General features: G+C 39.1%; 1 pseudogene; it reads right to left on the bottom strand.

The window, feature by feature from the left end:
* Window positions 1-10,415: 10,415 nt before the first annotated feature.
* On the bottom strand, window positions 10,416-11,062 carry LOC138071327 (GTP-binding nuclear protein Ran-like; annotated as a pseudogene).
* Between the last annotated feature and the right edge of the window lie 8,184 nt (window positions 11,063-19,246).

The raw sequence follows: 19,246 nt of genomic DNA, 5'->3' as shown, positions 1-19,246 counted from the left end.
TCTTTCTACTGTCTTTGGAACTATAGGCTAGGAAACATTTTTTGCAATACTTAAATGTACATCTATTTTGATTTCTGATTCACTAACAAGTGGACAAGGTAATTACATAGGTATCCTTTTGTTCCCTAAAAACACCAGCCCCAAAGGCAGTGGTTCATCTGAGTAGCTTGTTACAAATGCAGATTTCAAGGTCTGTTCTTGGGAGCTCTTTCTCCCCAGACCACTGGATTCTCGACCTTCCTTATTCTCCTAAATCCAGTTTTTCTCAAGAATGTGATGCATGAACCTCCTATGTTACTTAAAATGTAGACTTCTAGGCCCTTCACCAGGCCTACTGAGTTCTAATATTTTGGATCAAGGCCCAGGAATACGTATTCTAAGCATAAGATTTTCAGGTGACCCTTTGCATATCGGGCTTTGAGAGTTAACTATCAGTTTTTCTATCTAGATATCCCAGCTAAAGAACAAAGCTAAACTGTTCTGTTGGTTGTTTGGGGACCCTACTTTTAAAAACTATTTAAGAGTGCCACAGATGGAATTGTGTCCCCAAAAAAGTCATGTTGAAGTCCTAACACCCAGTACCTGCAAATGTGACCTTATTTGTTAAAAAAAAAAAAAGGGGGGGAGGTCTTTGCACATGTAGTCAAGTTCAAACGAGGTCATTAGGTTGGCCCTAAATCCAGTATGACTGGTGTCCTCATAAGAAGAGAAAGCAAAGGTATACAGGGGGAACACAGAGGCAGAGACTGGAATGATGCACCTACAAACCACGGGGGGGGCAAGGATTGCCAGTAAACACCAGAAGCCAGAAGAGTCAGGGAAGAATTTTACTCTACAGAGTGCAGAGAGAGCATGGCCCTGTTGATGCCTTGATTTCAGACTTCTAGCCTTCAGATCTAAGAGAATAAATTTCTGTTTTAAGCCACCTAGTCTGTAGTACTTTGTTTATGGCAGCCCTAGGAAACGAACGAATACACAGAGTGATCTCCCTGAGGCCCTAGGATTTTGGAACCTTTGGGGCAGTGTTTCTGAAGGATGTTCCTTCATCAGAATCACCTGGAAGATTTGTCTTACAAATGCAGATTTCTAGGCCTTTCCCCTTGCTCTCTAGATCAGAGTCTCTCTGGATAGGACCCTGAAATCTATATTTGTGACAAGCTACCCATTCAGAGTTTCTAAGTACACTCTGCAAGGAATGGTTTCCAGTCCCTGCTGCCCTTAGGATCACTTACTAAACTTTTTGAAAATATGTCTATCTGGGGCCTTTCCTCAGAGGTTCTGATGCAGTAGGTTTGTGTAGGGGGAGGCCCAAACAGCTGTAGTATGTAAAGGTCCACGTGGTTTTGATATGCAGCCAGGGCTGAGAAGCACCACTCTACAAATAGAATGGAGCGCCTGAGAGTCAGGACTGTGACAGTCCCCAGCAGCCCACATGGAGGCACACTTTTTTCACCTGGCCTCCAGAACACAAGCAGTAGGAAAATCAACACTCACTGTTAGTGCTGTCCAAGTGGGAAAAGTCTCAATAGTAGGTTACTGTCTTTTTAGTCTCCCATGGACCTCCAAGTACACATATTTGGTTAAGTCAGACTCCCTGGTTAGGCACACTGTCGTCATGGGTGCCTCCAAGTTCTCTTTTATTTGTTTACTTAGTAACACCCATGAACAAACACCTGTGAACAAGAACCTACTGACTGTAAGATTGAGAATAATAATTTACATGATGCCTACCTATGCTCCTCCCTATCAAATTCAATATTCTGAATTTTGTTAATCATTACCTTGCTTTTATTTACACACACACCCCATGCCTAAACACTATGTTTTTTATTTTTGTTTTGAACTTTATAAAAAAAAGTGTCAAGCTATATATCTTCTTTGTTTTGTGCTTTTTACTGTACATTGCATCACTATATGATTTATTTATAACTATTCTTATAGGATGAAAAAGGAATAAATATTTGGTAGCCCACATATTACCATTTAACTTTATTCCATTCTCCTTAGCTTGGCATTCAAGGTTGTCCATGCCCTGGTCCTGGCTGACTTTAATTCCTTCCATTACCTTACTTTCCAATCAAGCTGTAATGCTCATTGACACCTATTTCCCTGCCTTCATGTTTTTTGTTTGATCTGTTCCTTCTATCTTTGTATATATCTGCTTGGGGAAATGGTACCATTCTTCATAGTTCAGCTCATGAAACTGACCTTGATTTCTTATCAAATCCTAATTTCCACAGGCTCTCTATCCCTCCTAGAGAAGTTACATTCACCTAATATTGTAAGTATCTATTTGCTGTGTTTTTTCCCAAGTTGTAATTTATACACTCCTTGAGGATCTTTTTCAACCTTCCATTCGCTTCCCATGTGGCTCAGTGGCAAAAGAATCTGCCTGCCAATGCAGGAGACACAGGTTCAATCCCTGGGTCAGGAAGGTCCCCTGGAGGAGAAAATAGAAACCCACTCCACTATTCTTGCCTGGAAAATTCCATGGACAGAGGAGCCTGGCAGGCTGCAGTCCATGGGATCATAAAGAGTCAGCCTTGACTGAGCATACATGTATGCACGTGATCCCTTATATAACCATGCTTACAATAGCTGCTCAATAATTACTGAATAAATGCATGGATATGACTGAAGAAATGCACTTAACACTGACAATCTGGAGAGAAACACAGTGTTATCTCTGTTTCAATAGATAATAAAGGTTGGGGAAGTGCCTGAAACTCCCTTTTTATTTCCCTCCCCAACTCTTCTATCTCTTACTGTGCAAAGAAGACTTAAATTTCTGAGTATAACCTAGAATTAAGGAATAATCACTTTTGGGGAGTTCCCTGGCAGTCTAGTGGTTTGGACTTGGCACTTTCACTGCTGTGGAACTGGGTTCAATCCCTGGACAGGGAACTAAGATCCTGCAAGCTGTGTGCAACAGCCAAAAAAAAAAAAAAAAAAAAAGGAATAATCACTTTGTTAGAAACTTTGCTCTTGAATTATTTCAGTTCCATGATTTTAAAGGAAAACTATACATGGAGTGGGTTTATGACCTGAAGTTTTAGACAGTTCAGTTGTGTCTATAGATGCTTTTCATTAACAATTCATAATACTACCTCTAACACAATCAACCCTGAATTTTCCTTAAGATCTAATGATTTATTAAATATTTATTAGAATTCTATGAAGCTTGAAGAATCTGTAAATAACAATACTCTCATAAACAGTTTGTCAACTTCTTTAAACATTTCATTTGAGGGTTTTGAAAACTAACCATATATTTCTTAAAACCTCTGTGTCTGCAGAACACCAAACATCCTGTTCAATTCAGAGAGGTCTATCAGTTCAATTCCTTAAATCTGAAGGATTTTGAAATGAGTAGATGAAAAGTTAGATATGGGTGAAGGGGGTCCTCTTTCTTAATCTGTTCCTTTATCTGTGACAACTTCTCATAAAAGCTTTCCAAACAGGATCACCATAGCTCTCTTAGCTAACTAATTGATGAGTTGCACAGACAATGTGATTGCTCTATTAAAAGGTCTGGACCATTTGAAAAGAAAAACAACCATGCAATTTCAAAAGAAGCCAAAATTCTATTAATTCTTAAAAATCTAGTTATTGTGGAAAGACCTTTGTAAGATTATAGTATCCTACATTTTTTTCTGGAAAGCTAATAAAATGAAAATCAGTCTCTAGTCTTTGTAAAAGTAATGGAAAGCTGATAAGGGATAAGGAGAGTGAGGAATAGGAAAATAGGAAAGGCATTAGGAAAAGAAGGGAGATGGAGGAAAGGAGGGGAGAAGGAAGGAAAAATGTGAGAAGGCGTGAGAAGTGCTGATAAGAGGCAGGAGGAAATGAGTGGTTAAGAGGCACAGATGAAGATAGGGTAGGAGGAAAACATTGGAAAAGAGAGGAAGAAAGGAAAGTGGGAGGGGAGATTAGGGGAAGGGAAAATGGAAAGAGATTAACTTAATAACTGGCCAATGTCCAACATTAGCCTGGACATCTGGTTTACTTCTAATGTAAATCAAAACACCTACAAGCAATGTGAATGCACCTCTGATTTTCTGATTGTATGTTTTGTCATTAACTTGGTACATAAAACTCTTGGCCAAAAAAAAAAAAAAAAACCAAAAATCATGATTTTGGTATGAACATTGAATCGGCCAAGTCTCCGATTATGTTCAGTGTCAGCACAGTATATATAACCTCACAAAAGCAAAATAACATACATACCCAGACCATGAATTTTGCTCCTTAAAACGAGAAGAGAATGTGAAGCTTTGCCCGTCCATCAACATGGAGAGGAATTCCTAGGGTGAAACTTATTTCTAATAAGAGAAACAAAGTTCTGTATATATTCAGACTGACACATTCAGCAAACCTTTGAGTGCAAACCAATTACCAGGCCCCCTACGAAGTGCTGGGGATTTAGAGATGTGTAACCTGATTCGTTTTGGTCCTCAAGGAGCTCCCCATAGTTCCTTTTGCTTGTCTTTAATGTGATAAAGTTCTGAAATAATTGGCAATTCTATATTTTTCCAAATGACACCTGCTTATAGAATTTCAGAGCTGAAATCTCACCACATAGCTAAGGAAAATGATCAGTGAAACAACTCAGAAGAGAGTTTTGGCTCTTGCAATAGCTTTAAGGAATTAACGCATTCTGTTCGTATTACCTGCCCGGTGTGGGAGAGAAAAACTAAGGGGGTCGGGGTGGGGACTGTTAGAGAATCTAGTTCCATAGGAGCCTGTGAAAAAACAATTCCAGCCACAAGCGCTTCTTCAATCGCTGAAGCCATTAAGTAATAAGCGTTTTAAGTGAGAGCTGCTGTTATCTTCCGCGGCAGACAGTGCCGGTTTGTCACACCTGCGGATAAGTAACCGCATTTTCACCATAAATAACATCATCATATTTCCAAGTCTCTCTTACCTTTCTCGTGGCTCATGGGATGAATGGGGCTGCCTTTTAAGGATCCCTTTTGAAGCTTACACCGACGGGCAAGTTGTTCAGGAACATCTTTGGAATATCTGGAAAATAGAAAGAAAGCCTTGTTTTGCCAGAGAAACAGGACTATGTTCATGCAAAATACGCTTTCTCCTTCATCCTCCTGAAGAGTCAGATCTTCCCAGCGCAAAAGAGAAAAGCACCCTCTATTAGTGACTTAAAACGCCGGTTGCCACTTACAGCTTCAGAGCGTAGTTTCAGATGCCTGCTCCTTGTAAACCCCGAACTGCCAAGAGAATTGTCCCTTTGGATGTGTATATACCATCCGGAACACTTGACTGGAAGCAGCCTGAATAGTTAAGTCCCCAGTTCCTCTTTCGCAGGCAACAGTTTAGAGAGTGCGGGGAAGGTAGTGAATCAGCTCTGCTTTGCCTTAGCGGCTGGGAGCCTCAGAGGGAGGAGATAAGAGAGAAGCTCAGAAGCAAAGTTGGTCTAAGCTTCCACTTTAACCCCTTCGAGGTTTCCTCATGAATCTGTAGGATTAGCGAAGACTCCCTGTTTTAGTAAAAGCCTCTTCATAGGACATTTAAGGAAATCAGATCTCCTGCTCAATTCAAGACTTTTTTCATCTTAGGTTTTATAGTAATTAATATATGTGTAGAATTGAAACCAAACATGAGAGGATGTAGTGATATTTAAATAATTCCATCTTTATAAACAGTATGTGTACATGTATTTCCCCAGGTTTGGGAAATTTTTTTTTTTTTTAGGCACCAACTGAATTATTTTGAAGTTTTTGTGGAGATTTAACATCAGTCTTGGAATCTAGGTCTGAGTTTCTAATGGGGGGCGGTCTAAGCTTTAAGTAGAATATATTTAAATAAGACATATTTATCCCGGGTATATGTACCATTATGAGTAATTCATCCAACTGTAGTTTAAGTGCCATTACTGTGTTTTATATGGGACTTCCCAGGTGGCACTAGTGATAAAGAAACAGCCTGCCAATGCAGAAGACATAAGAGATATGGGTTCAATCCCTGGGTTGCGAAGTTGCCTTGGAGATTCCCATGTTCCTCCTCCCTTGGAGGAGGGCATGGCAACCTACTCCAGTAATCTTGCCTCAAGAATCCCATGGACAGAGAAGCCTAGCAGGCTTCAGTTGATAGGGTTGCACAGAGTCAGACACGACTGAAGCCACTTAGCACGCATGCACATGTTTTATATATTGTGGCAAGAGGAAGCAGATTAACATTTCTTCAGTGCTTACTCCATGTCAAGCATTTAATGTAGAGAATTTCATTTAATCCTTGCAACAACTCTGTAGTTTGGATATTATTATTCTCATTTTACAAATAAGAATTTATCAGGCAAGGGATGTTTGAGGATTTCCTGGGAATCAATCAAAAGTCTGCCATGCTAGAGATAGGGAGAACAAATGTGGGGTCACACTGGACACGGTCTAATAGAACCACCTAGATGTAGAGACCCCAGCAAGAGAAAAAAAAAAAAGGCTGGAGATAACTGTTGGATTCCTAGGAGTGGAGGAAAGAGCTGTAAACTACCAACCTGGATATAAATTATAAACCCAGGTCTCCCAAATAGTATCGCTAAGGGATCCTCAGTCATGAGGACATTTAAAGAACCCAAAGAAGATCCAGAGACCTAGAGAGTGGGAAGCCATTTCTTCTACCGAGGAAGAGATGACCAATCCCTTTACCTCTTGTCCTTCTTCCTGCTTCCACATTGGTGAGGGTCCAAATCAGAACTGGCAAGTGGGGAGAGAAAGAAGAAAAGCTATCATCCCCCTCTTCTCCAAAGACAGATGGCCAACACCTATAGGCCTCAGTGTGGGGTAGGAGGGCAGACCTTATTTCTTAGTAAAACTTGAAGAATTTGATTAATATCTTAGACTGAATATATCCTGATTACTGAATCAAGACTGTGTTTTGTGATTTTGAGTGATTTTAGGACTGTTTATTCTTGAAGGAATGAACAGAAAAGTCACAGGCCTTGTCCATGTTTCCATCCAAGGTCAGAGAAATTTTATACCAAAGGAGTATATTTTATTGGACATTGGGAGACAAAATAAAGTTGTGTTTTGATTCTATCATTAATTATACTTTTAAAAAATGCTGGTTATAAACGTTAATTCATTCCTTCCCTCAGTGAATATCTGAGTGCCTATGTGCTAAGAACAGGACATACTATGAAATGAAAAATAGTCCTTACCCTCAGATTGTTTATGATCTATGGCAGGGGTCAGCAAATGCTGACCTTTTTCCGTAAAGGGCCAAATAGTAAATATTTTAGGCTTTGAGGGACACTTAAGATCTCTGTTGCATATTCTTCTTTTTATAAAATCAATTCTATAAAAATGCAGAACCATTCTTGGGAGCTAAAAAGAGGTCACGGGTCAGATTTAGCCCACAGGCCCTTGTTTGCTGGCTCCTAATGTGTGGAAGAAACAAATTTTTTAAAACCACCAATTATCATACATTTCTTATATTTGAAGTTGTATTTAGGATCCTTGGGGAGGAGATACAGGAGAGCATTACGTAACTCTAGGGAATTGTGACTTCCTGGTTAGAGATCTGAAGGATGAGTAAGAATTGGTCAGGGTTAGAGGAGGTGAGTCAGAGAAGGCAATGGCACCCCACTCCAGTACTCTTGCCTGGAGAATCCCAGAGATGGAGGAGCCTGGTGGACTGCCATCTCTGGGGTCACGCAGAGTCGGACACGACTGAAGCGACTTAGCAGCAGCAGCAGCAGAGGAGGTGAGTGGTATTGAAGGCAGAGGGAGTTGCCTGTCCAGAGGCACCACAGCTTGACAGAGCTTAGTTCACTTTAGAAACTACAGAAGGGAAAACTGAATTTTACAGAGGTTAAATTATTTGTTCAAGATCACACAACTAGTAAGTGATGGAGCTTAAAATCTTAACCCAGGTGTGCCTGAGTCTAAACCTATGCTCCTAACCACTGTATCATACTTCTGCCCTGGTACTAAAGCTCTTTCTATCTAAGATCCACTTCTTACTTTCTGCAAATCAGCAGCTCTTTCTGGCTCACTTCTGATTCCCCTGGGGGTAAAAATGTCAAAGTTCTAGAAGGGCTTGCAAGACCTTAAAAATAAGAAAGTGAATCCATAATGTTGGATTGTCATGATTAGAATTCTAATTCTCCCTTTTAAAAATAACCCTTTAACCCAGTAAAACCTAGCTCACGCTATTCAAATTCAGAGCTTGCTTATTTCCTTTTTTAAAAGAAGGGTCCCCCCACCCCCAGCCTCAGCAGCCTCGGTAGCTAAGCTCTAGCACTGTGATAATGTAATTTCTTACCTTCTTGTTATATGTTTATAATGAGATAATAGCACTCTCTGACTTGGACTACATGTGGTGATTGGTCCAAGTACTGCTCCTATTTTCACCACTCACATTGATGACCTTGGCCAAATGAGTTTACTAAGTATAGATTGAATCTGTCAATGTTTTCAATTGATTATGTGCTGGATTTTTATTTTCCCCATGGTTTGGAAAGCTAGGTTAGTCATGTAGCAGCTACCCCTCGGAAATGCTCACCTTAAAGTCTGCCATGCATGTATATTTCAAATCATACTCTCATGGCACACCTTAAATATATATATATATATATGAAATATATGTATATTTATTTATAAATCTATATGGCTGTTGTTTTTCAGTTGCTAAGTCATGTCCAACTCTTTGTGACCCTATGAACTATAGCATGCCAGGCTTTCCTGTATTCACTATCTCCCTGAGTTTGCTCAAACTCATGTCCTTGGAGTCAGTGATGCCATCCAACCATCTCATCCTCTGTTGACTCCTCCTCTTGCCCTCAATCTTTCCCAGCATCAGGGTCTTTTCCAATGAATTGGCTCCTTGCATTATGGCCAAAGTGTTGGAGCTTCAGCTTCAGCACCAGTCCTTCCAATGAATATTCAGGGTTGATTTCCTTTAGGATTGACTGGTTTGATCTCCTTGCAGTCCAAGGGACTCTCAAGAGTCCTCTCCAAAACCATAGTTTGAAAGCAACAATTCTTCAGTGCTCAGCCTTCTTTAGGGTCCAGCTCCCACAGCCATACATGACTGCTGGAAAAACCAAAGCTTTGACTATACAGACCTTTGTCAACAAAGTAATGTCTCTGCTCTTTAACACACTGTCTAGGTTTGTCATAGCTTTGCTTCCAAGGAGCAAGTGTCTTTTAATTTCATGGCAGCAGTCACCATCTGCATTGATTTTTGAGCCCAAGAAAATGAAATCTGAGACTGTTTCCAGTTTTCCCCCATCTATTTGCCATGAAGTGATAGGAGCAGATGTCATGATCTTTGTTTTTTGAACGATATATTTGTGCTTATACATACACACACACACACACACACACACACACACACACACACACACACACATTGGGGCTTCCCTGGTGGCTCAGATGGTAAAGAATCTGCCTACAATGCAGGAGACCTGGGTTCTATCCCTAGAAGATCCCCTGGAGAAGAAAATCGCTACCTGCTCCTGTATTCTTGCCTGGAGAATTCCATGGACAGAAGAGCCTGGCAGGCTACAGTCCATGGAGTCACAAAGAGTCGGACACAACTGAGAGACTAACACACATGCAGACATGTATTTCACATTGTACACCTTAAACGTCACATGTTATATATCTGTTTGTTGTTGTTCAGTCGCTAAATCATGTCTAACTCTTTGCAACCTCATGGACTGTAGCACACCGGGCTTCCCCTATTATCTCCTGGAGTTTGTTCAAGTGGTGCTGCTATCTAACTATCTCATCCTCTGTTGCTCCCCTTCTCCTGCCCTCAGTCTTTCCCAGCATCAGGGTTTTTTCCAATGAGTAGGCTCTTTGCATTGTGGCCAAAGTACTGGAGCATCAGCATCAGTCCTTCCAATGAACATTAAGGGCTGATTTCCTTTAGGATTGAGTATTTTGATCTTCATGCAGTCCAAGAAAAGCCCAAGAAAAGCAAATCTGTCCCTGTATCCACTTTTTCCCCATCTATTTGCCATGATGAGATGGGACTGAATGTTATGGTCTTAATTTTTTGAATGTTGAGTTTTAAGCCAGCTTTTTTTTTTTTTTTTTTAGATATTTGAAATACAACTTTATTCTGATTCTAAACAAAAAAGAATGGGAATGACAGTAACAAACAAGATTCTACCTCTCAATATTGTCATGTGACTATAGCAGTCATATATTTGAAACTCAAGGAGGAAACAACTGTGTTCCAAAACACCTTAATATGCAGGTCCAAAAAAATGAAGGTTTCTTTTTAAACTGCCACATTGACTCCAAAGCCCATCCATCTCCTTCAGCGTCCAAAGATTAAGCACATGTTCTGTTTAGCTATGCAATAAAGTATCAAACACGCTGCACCACTGACATCACAGAACAGTTGCATATAAAACTAGACTTCTGATGCTGGGCCCCAGCTTCACTTTCTCACAAGCCATCATCTTCATCCAGGAGAGCAGTTGTCTGAGCAACCTCTAAATCATGCTTGTACTGTGCTGCCAAGGCTGGGTCCATGACCACTTTGGCAGGGCAAGAGCAGGCATGGTGACAAACTCCAGGTAATGGTCTCCGATCAGTTTTCTAGCAAGTCAGAGGAAGGGCTTTTCGAAGTTGTAGTTTCTTTTGGCAGAAATGTCATAGTACTGAAGATTCTTCTTTCAGTGGAAGACAATTGACTTTGCCTTAACCTTTCTGTCCATAATATCCACTTTGTTGCCACACAACACAATCAGGATGTTCTCACACACTCATACTAGATCTCTATACCAGTTAGGCACATTCTTGTATGTAACCCTCGATGTTACAGCAAACATTATAATGGCACACCGAGCTTGTATATAATAGCCATCTCTCAGTCCACCAAATTTCTCCTGACCAGTTGTATCCCATACATTGAACTTAATCAGTCCTCTGTTGGTATGGAACACAAGAGGATGGACCTCAACACCCAAAGTAGCTACATACTTCTCTAATTCACCAGTCAGATGATGTTTCACAAATGTAGTTTTTCGAGTAATACCATCACCAACCAAAACAAGTTTGAACTGAACTTGGAGTTCTCCTTGGCCAGCCATCACGATGTTATTTCCAGAAATGTCTCTGCGCTTGTCTGACTGCTAAGCCAGCTTTTTTACTCTCCTTTTTCACTTTCATTAAGAGGCTGTTTAGTTCCTGTTCACTTCCTGCCATGAGAGTGGTATCATCTGCATATTCGAACTTGTCGATACTTCTCCCAGGAATCTTGATTTCTGCTTGTGATTCATCCAGTCCAGGTTTTCCCATGATGTACTCTGCATATAAGTTAAATAAGCAGGGTAGCAATATATAACCTTGTCGTACTCCTTTCCTAATTTTGAACCAGTGGTCCCATGTCCAGTTCTAACTGTTATTTCTTGACCCACATACAATTTTCTCAGGAGACAGGTAAGGGGTCTCCCATCTCTTTAAGAACTTTCCACAGTTTGTTGTGATTCATATAAAGGCTTTAGCATTATCAATGAAGCAGAAGTAGATGTTTTCTTCTGGAATTCCCTTACTTTCTCCAAGATCCAACAGATGTTGGCAATTTGGTCTCTGGTTCCTCTGCCTCTTCGAAATCCAGCTTGTACATCTGGAAGTTCTTGGTTCACATAACTGTTGAAGACTAGCTTGAAGGATTTTGAGCATTACTTTGCTATCATGTGAAATAAGCACGATTGTACTTTGAGCATTTGAGCATTCTTTGGTATTGCCTTTCTTTGGGATTGGAATGAAGACTGACTTTTTCCAGTCCTGTGGCCACTGCTGAGTTTCCAAATTTGCTGACATATTGAGTGCAGCACTTTAACAGCATCATTTTTTAGGATTTGAAATAGCTCAACTGGAATTACATCACCTCCACTAGCTTTGTCCTTAGTAATGCTTCCTAAGACCCATTTGACCTCACTTTCCAGAATATCTGGCTCTATGTGAGTGACCACACCATCGTGGTTATCCAAGTCATTAAGACCTTTTTTGTATAGTTCTTCTGTGTATTCTTGAAACTTCTTAATCTCTTCTATTTCTGTTTGGTCCTTACCATTTCTGTCCTTTATTGTACCCATCCTTACATGAAATATTCCCTTGATATCTCTGGTTTTCTTGAAGAGATCTCTAGTCTTTCCGATTTTATTAATTTCTTCTATGTCTTTGCATTGTTCACTTAAGAAGGCCTTCATATATCTCATTGCTATTCTTTGGAACTCTGCATTCAGTTGGGTATATCTTTACTTTTCCCCCTTGCCTTTTATTTCTCTTCTTTCATCAGTTATTTGTAAAGCCTCCTCAGAAGTCTTCATTATGACCCATTGGCACATCGTGGGTGACCCTGCATGGCATAGCTTCTTTGAGTTACTCAAGCCCCTTCACCATGCCAAGCCTGTGATACATGAAAGGTATATGTTATTTACATCTTAACAAAGCTGAAAAATAAAATTCTGCTTAAGAAGGAACTATATTGAAGTTCACTGTTCTAATGTTTCAGTATCCTATAAAATGGGCTTTTATTACTAAATCAACTGAATGTCATCACAGCAATATATATGATACTTCCAGAAGAAACAAAGTAAATAACAAAGTAAGAGCTCAAACTTAAATCAAAACAGGTTTATAGGGAGTTCCCCAGTGGTCCAGTGGTCAAAACTTGGCACTTTCACTGCCAAGGGTCCAGGTTCAGTCCCTGGATGGGGACCTAAGATCCTGCAAGCTGTGCGGCATGGCCAAAAAGAAACAAAACAAAAAACAGTTTTATGCAATTCAATAAGTTAAAGACAGCAGATTGATTACATACATATATTACCTCTTCATCTCAAGACAGCAAAAGAATGCAAAAGATATAAATTCATGATGATGAAGAGAATGGAAAAGGAGCCATTAGTGGATGAAACTTGGATAAAAGCTGGAAAGCAGATGGAGGTGTATGAACTGACAAAGTCGTATAGAAGAAGCTACAATTTACAATACTTGCAGAGGGGTAATACAGTGAAAGAGAAAGTCACCCTTCTCTGCATAAATGCTACATTTGAAAAAAGAATGAGTGAGATGTAAGGCATAAGGGTGGGGGAAGGGATAAATTATTATAGATTTTTTAAATAAGTCATTTTTATAGATTTCTCCATTATCCGCCCCCCCTACCTAGTCTGGTAAACAGAATACCTTGTAGTCAGAAATATCCTCCATGAGCTCCAAAAATTGATACGTTATTCTTTAAAGAGATTGAGAGGTCCAAGAGAAAAGGCCTCCACATTTTTTTTTTGCATTTAGAAAATCCAACAACAAAATGACTAGCTCCCTATTCATGTATATGAAGTTCCCAAACACTTTTTTTTTACTGTCTCATTCTTCCATGTGAACAAAAGAATCAATGATCACCAAATATTTAAGGAAAACTTTCAACATAAGAATGATGTACAGATAGAAAAAAAAAATTAAGGGCTCTTGAGAGACAAAAAAGAGAAGAGAGGCAAAACACCCTAATTAGTATACTCAGAGAGATTCAAGGAAACATTGCATTTATATAATAGGAATAGGATATCTGAAAATAAATAATAAGAGGTCAAATTAAAAAATTAAATTAAAACAATGTGATTATTGAGATGTAATTCAAGGGAAGTTGGGAGAGTTGAGGAAATATGAAAGAAAGCACAGAAAGACTAAAAGAAGAAAAATGAGATAGAAAATAACATGATATACAGAAGGAAAATTAGGGAGATTCAACATTTGACTAATAGTAATTCAAGAGAGAACAAAGTAGAGAGAATTATCAAATAAATTTTTAGAGTATATTATTATGAAATATCAGAGTAAAAAGTATAAAGATATCCTCAAAGCTTCCAGAGAGAAAATAGTAACCTACAAATGTTGAGAATGATATTGACCTTGGTGTTCTTTATTTGAATTAAAGTATAGTTGATTTACAATGTCATGTTACTTTCAGGTGTATAACACAGTGATTCAGTTATGTATATATATTCTTTTTCAGACTCCTTTCCCATATGGTTGGTTGTTTAGTCACTAAGTCGTGTCCAACACTTGCGACTCCATGGACTATAGCCTGCCAGGCCCCTCTGTCCATGGGATTCTCCAGGCAAGAATACTGGTTGCCATTTCCTTCTCCAGGGGATCTTCCTGACCCAGGAATCAAACCAGGGTCTCCTGTATTGCAGGCAGATTCTTCACTGACAGAGCTATGTGGGAAGCCTCTTTTCCCATATAGGTTATTATAAAATACTGAGTTTAGTTCCCTGTGCTATACAGTAGGTCCTTATTGGTTATCTACTTTATATATAGTAGTGTGTATATGTTAACCTCCTAATATTATCCTGCCCCCACCCCTTTCCCCTTTGATAACCATAAGTCTGTTTTCTATGTCTTTGGGTCTATTTCTGTTTTGTATATACATTCATTTGTATCTTTGTTTTTTTTTAGATTTCATATATAAGCAACATTATATGATACTTGTTTTTCTCTGTCTTGCTTACTTCACTTAGTATGATAATCTCTAGGTCCATCTATGTTCCCGAAAATGGCATTAATTCATTCTCTTTATGGCTGAGTAATATTCCATTGTAAATGTATACTTCTTCTTTATTCATTCCTCTGTCAATGGACATTTAGATTGCTTCCATGACTTAGCTATGAACAGTGCTGCAGTGAACATTGGGGTGCATGTATCTTTTAAAATTATAGGAGGTAACTACAAGAAGAAACAGCCAAACAAATAGAGGGGGCTTTCCTGGGGGGTGGGGTGGGTACATAAATATGAGATGTGATGTGGTGGAACAGATATCTGTTGCTTTGCACTAAGCCCTCCTGTACTGTATTATGTTTTAACCTTGGGTGTGTATTACTTTGGTAAATACTTGTAAATTATTTAAGAAATTGAGCTATTGGGTTTTTTTTTTTTTTCAGTTTCTTGTCCAATGAAGATGGTCATCATGGATAATGAGATTTAGAGCAGAAAAAATTTCATTATCAAGCATTTGTTGAACACTTATTATTTGCCTAGCACCCTGCCAAGTGCTAAGGTATCTTAAATGTTCCACAAGGAACTTGAAACCTAGTTGGGCAGAGCAAACCAGTACTTGAATAATTAGAGGATGAAAATATATAGTAAATTTAGTGTGCTAAATTATGCCCATTCGAAGAATCTGGTGGCAGGAAGATGAAATCAGTTTGGATTGAAATTATGGAGGGCTTTGGGTAGATCTGGGGTTTATTTCTGGCCATAAATGATGGAAAAGATAGGCATAGGTCTAGAAGGTAAGTGTGTTAGGGAAGGGAAAGGCACTATGAACAATGACCTAATTTTTTATTTACTCATTTTTTTCTACTTTGCCATGTATTATTAGGTAGAAATTTTTATCCTCTGTAATATCACTAAAATGCTTTCTCTTTAAATCTCCCTAATATAACAAAGGACTTGTTCCAAATCAGGAAAAGAATATGTCAAGCCTGTATATTGTCACCCTGCTTATTTAACTTATATGCAGAGTACATCATGGGAAATGCTGGGCTGGAGGAGGCACAAGCTAGAATCAAGATTGCCAGGAGAAATATCAGTAACCTTAAATATGCAGATGACACCACCCTTATGGCAGAAAGTGAAGAACTAAAGAGCCTCTTGATGAAAGTGAAAGAGGAGAGCGAAAAAGTTGGCTTAAAACTCAACATTCAGAAAACTGAGATCATGGCATCTGGTCCCATCACTTCATGGCAAATAGATGGGAAAACAATGGGAACAGTGAGAGACTTTATTTTTTGGGCTCCAAAATCACTGCAGATGGTGACTGCAGCCATGAAGTTAAAAGACGCTTGCTCCTTGGAAGAAACATTATGACCAACCTAGACAGCATATTCAAAAGCAGAGACATTACTTTGCCAACAAAATTCTGCCTAGTCAAAGCTATGGTTTTTCTAGTAGTCATGTATGGATGTGAGAGTTGGACTATAAAGAAAGCTGAGGGCCGAAGAAATTGATGCTTTTGAACTGTGGTGTTGGAGAAGACTCTTGAGAGTCCCTTGGACTGCAAGGAGATCCAAACCAGTCCATCCTAAAGGAAATCAGTCCTGAATATTCATTGGAAGGACTGATGCTGAGGCTGAAACTCCAATACTTTGGCCACCTAATGTGAAGAACTGTCTCATTGGAAAAGACCCTGATGCTGGGAAAGATTGAAGGTGGGAGGAAAAGGGGACGACAGAGGATGAGATGGTTGGATGGCATCACCAACTCAATGGACACGAGTTTGAGTAAACTCCAAGAGTTGGTGATGGACACGGAAGCCTGGCATGCTGCAGTCCATGGGGTCGCAAAGAGTCAGACACAACTGAGCGAATGAACTGAATATAACAACTTTCTCTGAGTGGATTATTTTTTTCCTGCTGACAGTGCAGTAAATTTTCTGTCGCTTTGCAGAATGGGAACTGCCATTTACTAAATGAGCTTTTCTCTATTGGTGCCAAGTCTTAATAAAGACAGATGGGTTTCCCCCGTTGTGCTGCTGCTTCTCATCTCAAGCTGATGAATTTGAGACTGAGAGCCTGACCCTGTCATTGTCAAGTAATATAAAAGGCTTCATCCTTATTTATTGCCATGCTTTAATTACTAAGGGGAAAGTATCGATTAAGAAACAAAGGATTTAAAATCATTTCAACAAAACCAGGATGTCTGAGCAAATTACAGCCATCTTTTTTTATTTTCTATTTTCTCTTTTTTGGTAGTGGAGAGTGAAGGTGGTGGGCTGATAAGTATTGTCTAGGTTAAATTTAATTAATAGGAACTCACAGCATAATGTTCCATGAAGAATGTACATATTGAAAACCATATTGTTATAGGGCTATCTATTCAAATATTTAGGTTCAATTCAATGGAAAATTTAGCCATGTTATTAGACTTTACTGGTCATCCTGGAAGTCCTTTATAAACCTGGCTGGAATCAGTACATAAGACTTTAGAGTGGTTTCCTGGAACTAGCCCTGAAGATAAATTATATAATATAGCCTATGATTCCCTAAACCCTCTGAGAGAATATGTTAGTTGTCTTTCATGTGTTGTGATATAATGTGGAAACACTAGGAACACCCTCTGCCTCAGTTCACCCAAAACTATTCACCTCTTTTTTCTACTGTGCCAAATCTAAAATGCCATTTACTCATTCATTCATTCCTAGGTGGTAGGATTTTGCATCTCTGGAGACCCTCAGCTAAATTGCATCTGATTCCTCAGGTCAGATTTTATGGTTCCAATCAACTTCTAACACTTTGATGGGAAAGAGTTTATCTGATTTTGTGTGTGTGTGTGTGTGGTGTGTGTGTGTGTGCATGTGTAGTGATTTCCTTTTCAGGATAAAACTCTTCTTTTTTTAACAAGATTTTACATGTTTATGACTAAAAAAGAAAATCTTAAGCAATATATAAATATATAAAGTGAATATATATTCACTCTCCACCCTTCCCCTAACCTTTACAGAAGTAACCACTGTTTTAACAGAACAGTTTAATTTCTATATCTCTAGATTTTTCTGCTGCTGCTGCTGCTGCTAAGTTACTTCAGTCGTGTCCGACTCTGTGCAACCCCATCGATGGCAGCCTACCAGTCTCCCTCGTCCCTGGGATTCTCCAGGCAAGACTTTTTCTATGCTCATGCAAATATGTCTTTGTATGTTTGTGTACATGTACACATATAGTGAATAAGGTTACAAATACATTATTCTGCAATTTGTTTTAATTCAACCACATACTATGGACAGCCTTCCGTGTCATTGTTTACTTGTTCTTTTAATTGTCTTCCCTTTATTCCTTAGTATGTTGTTGTTGTTGTTCAGTTGCTAAGTTGTGTCTGGCTCTTTGTGACCCCATGGACTGAAGCACACCAGGCTTCTCTGTCCTTCACTATCTCCCAGAGTTTGCTCAAACTCAAGTCCATTGAGTTGGTGGTCAGTGGTGATGGACTCCAACTGTCTCATTCTTTGTCGCCCCCTTCTTTTGCCCTCAATCTTACCAGCATCAGGGTCTTTTCTAATGAGTTGGCTCTCTGCATCAGGTGTCCAAAGTAGAGTTTCAGTTTCAGCATCAGTCCTTCCAATGATACATAGCTTACATTATTTAACCAACAACCCATTGATGAATATGGTTTGTTCAAAGTTCTGCTATTATAACACTGCAATAATTGTCCTTATATATACTGACATCCACACAGAAAAGTGAAATTGCTGGATTGAAGATTTTTAAGCTAAAACATTTTATTGATACAGCTAATTGCCTTCTAAAAAGGGGTCACCTATTTACTGTCAAGAAGGAAAAAAAAATTTCCTCTACATTTCAAGGTTCTTCTGGCTGGTCTAGAAATGAAATTGACATGAGACAGATCAACAGGAGAAAATTGAAAAAAAGTTTAATAACATGTATATATGGAAGAGACCCAGGAAAACTGAGTAACTTGCCAAAAAGGCTGAAAACCTCACCTTTATACCATTTTCAGCTAAAAACAAAAGAGGATGTTGGGGGTAGTGGTTTAAGACTTCAAGGGAGAGTAAGGCAATTGACATGGAAATTAAAAAGCAAATGATTGGTAAACAAATGTTTGCTGGGCCGTACAGAAACAATGACCATTGTGTTCTCTTGGCAAAACTCTATTAGCCTTCACCCTACTTCATTCTGTACTCCAAGGCCAAATTTGCCTGCTACTCCAGGTATTTCTTGACTTCCTACTTTTGCATTCCAGTCCCCTATAATGAAAAGGACATCTTTTTTGGGTGTTAGTTCTAGAATGTCTTGTAGGTCTTCATAGAACTGTTCAACTTCAACTTCTTCAGCATTACTGGTCAGGGCATAGATTTGGATTATAGTGATATTGAGTGGTTTGCCTTGAAAATGAGCAGAGATTATTCTGTCACTTTTGAGATTGCATCCAAGTACTGCATTTCAGACTCTTTTGTTGGCTATGATGGCTACTCCATCACAGAAACAATGGTCACAAAGAGTCGACTGAACAACACATCAACAAAAATGATGAGACCCAGAGAGGAATTTTAACAGACTTTTCTAGGTTCCTCCCTGTTTAGCCCACGTAGTTTTACTGTAGTTATCTATGGTATTAATAATATCTCACTTCTTGGAATTGGCTTTCTCCACATTCTCTATGCAGTTAGGAGGAAGGTCTAAGGTTCTTCCTGAGTCTTTTGGGCCCTGCTTGTTTTCAGCTTGAAATAATCTACAGCCTGAAGAGCATTTTAGGGTGG

Source organism: Capricornis sumatraensis, chromosome X, assembly GCF_032405125.1.
Source record: "Capricornis sumatraensis isolate serow.1 chromosome X, serow.2, whole genome shotgun sequence".
Taxonomy (NCBI): domain Eukaryota; kingdom Metazoa; phylum Chordata; class Mammalia; order Artiodactyla; family Bovidae; genus Capricornis; species Capricornis sumatraensis.
This window is presented reverse-complemented; position numbering and strand designations above follow the sequence as displayed.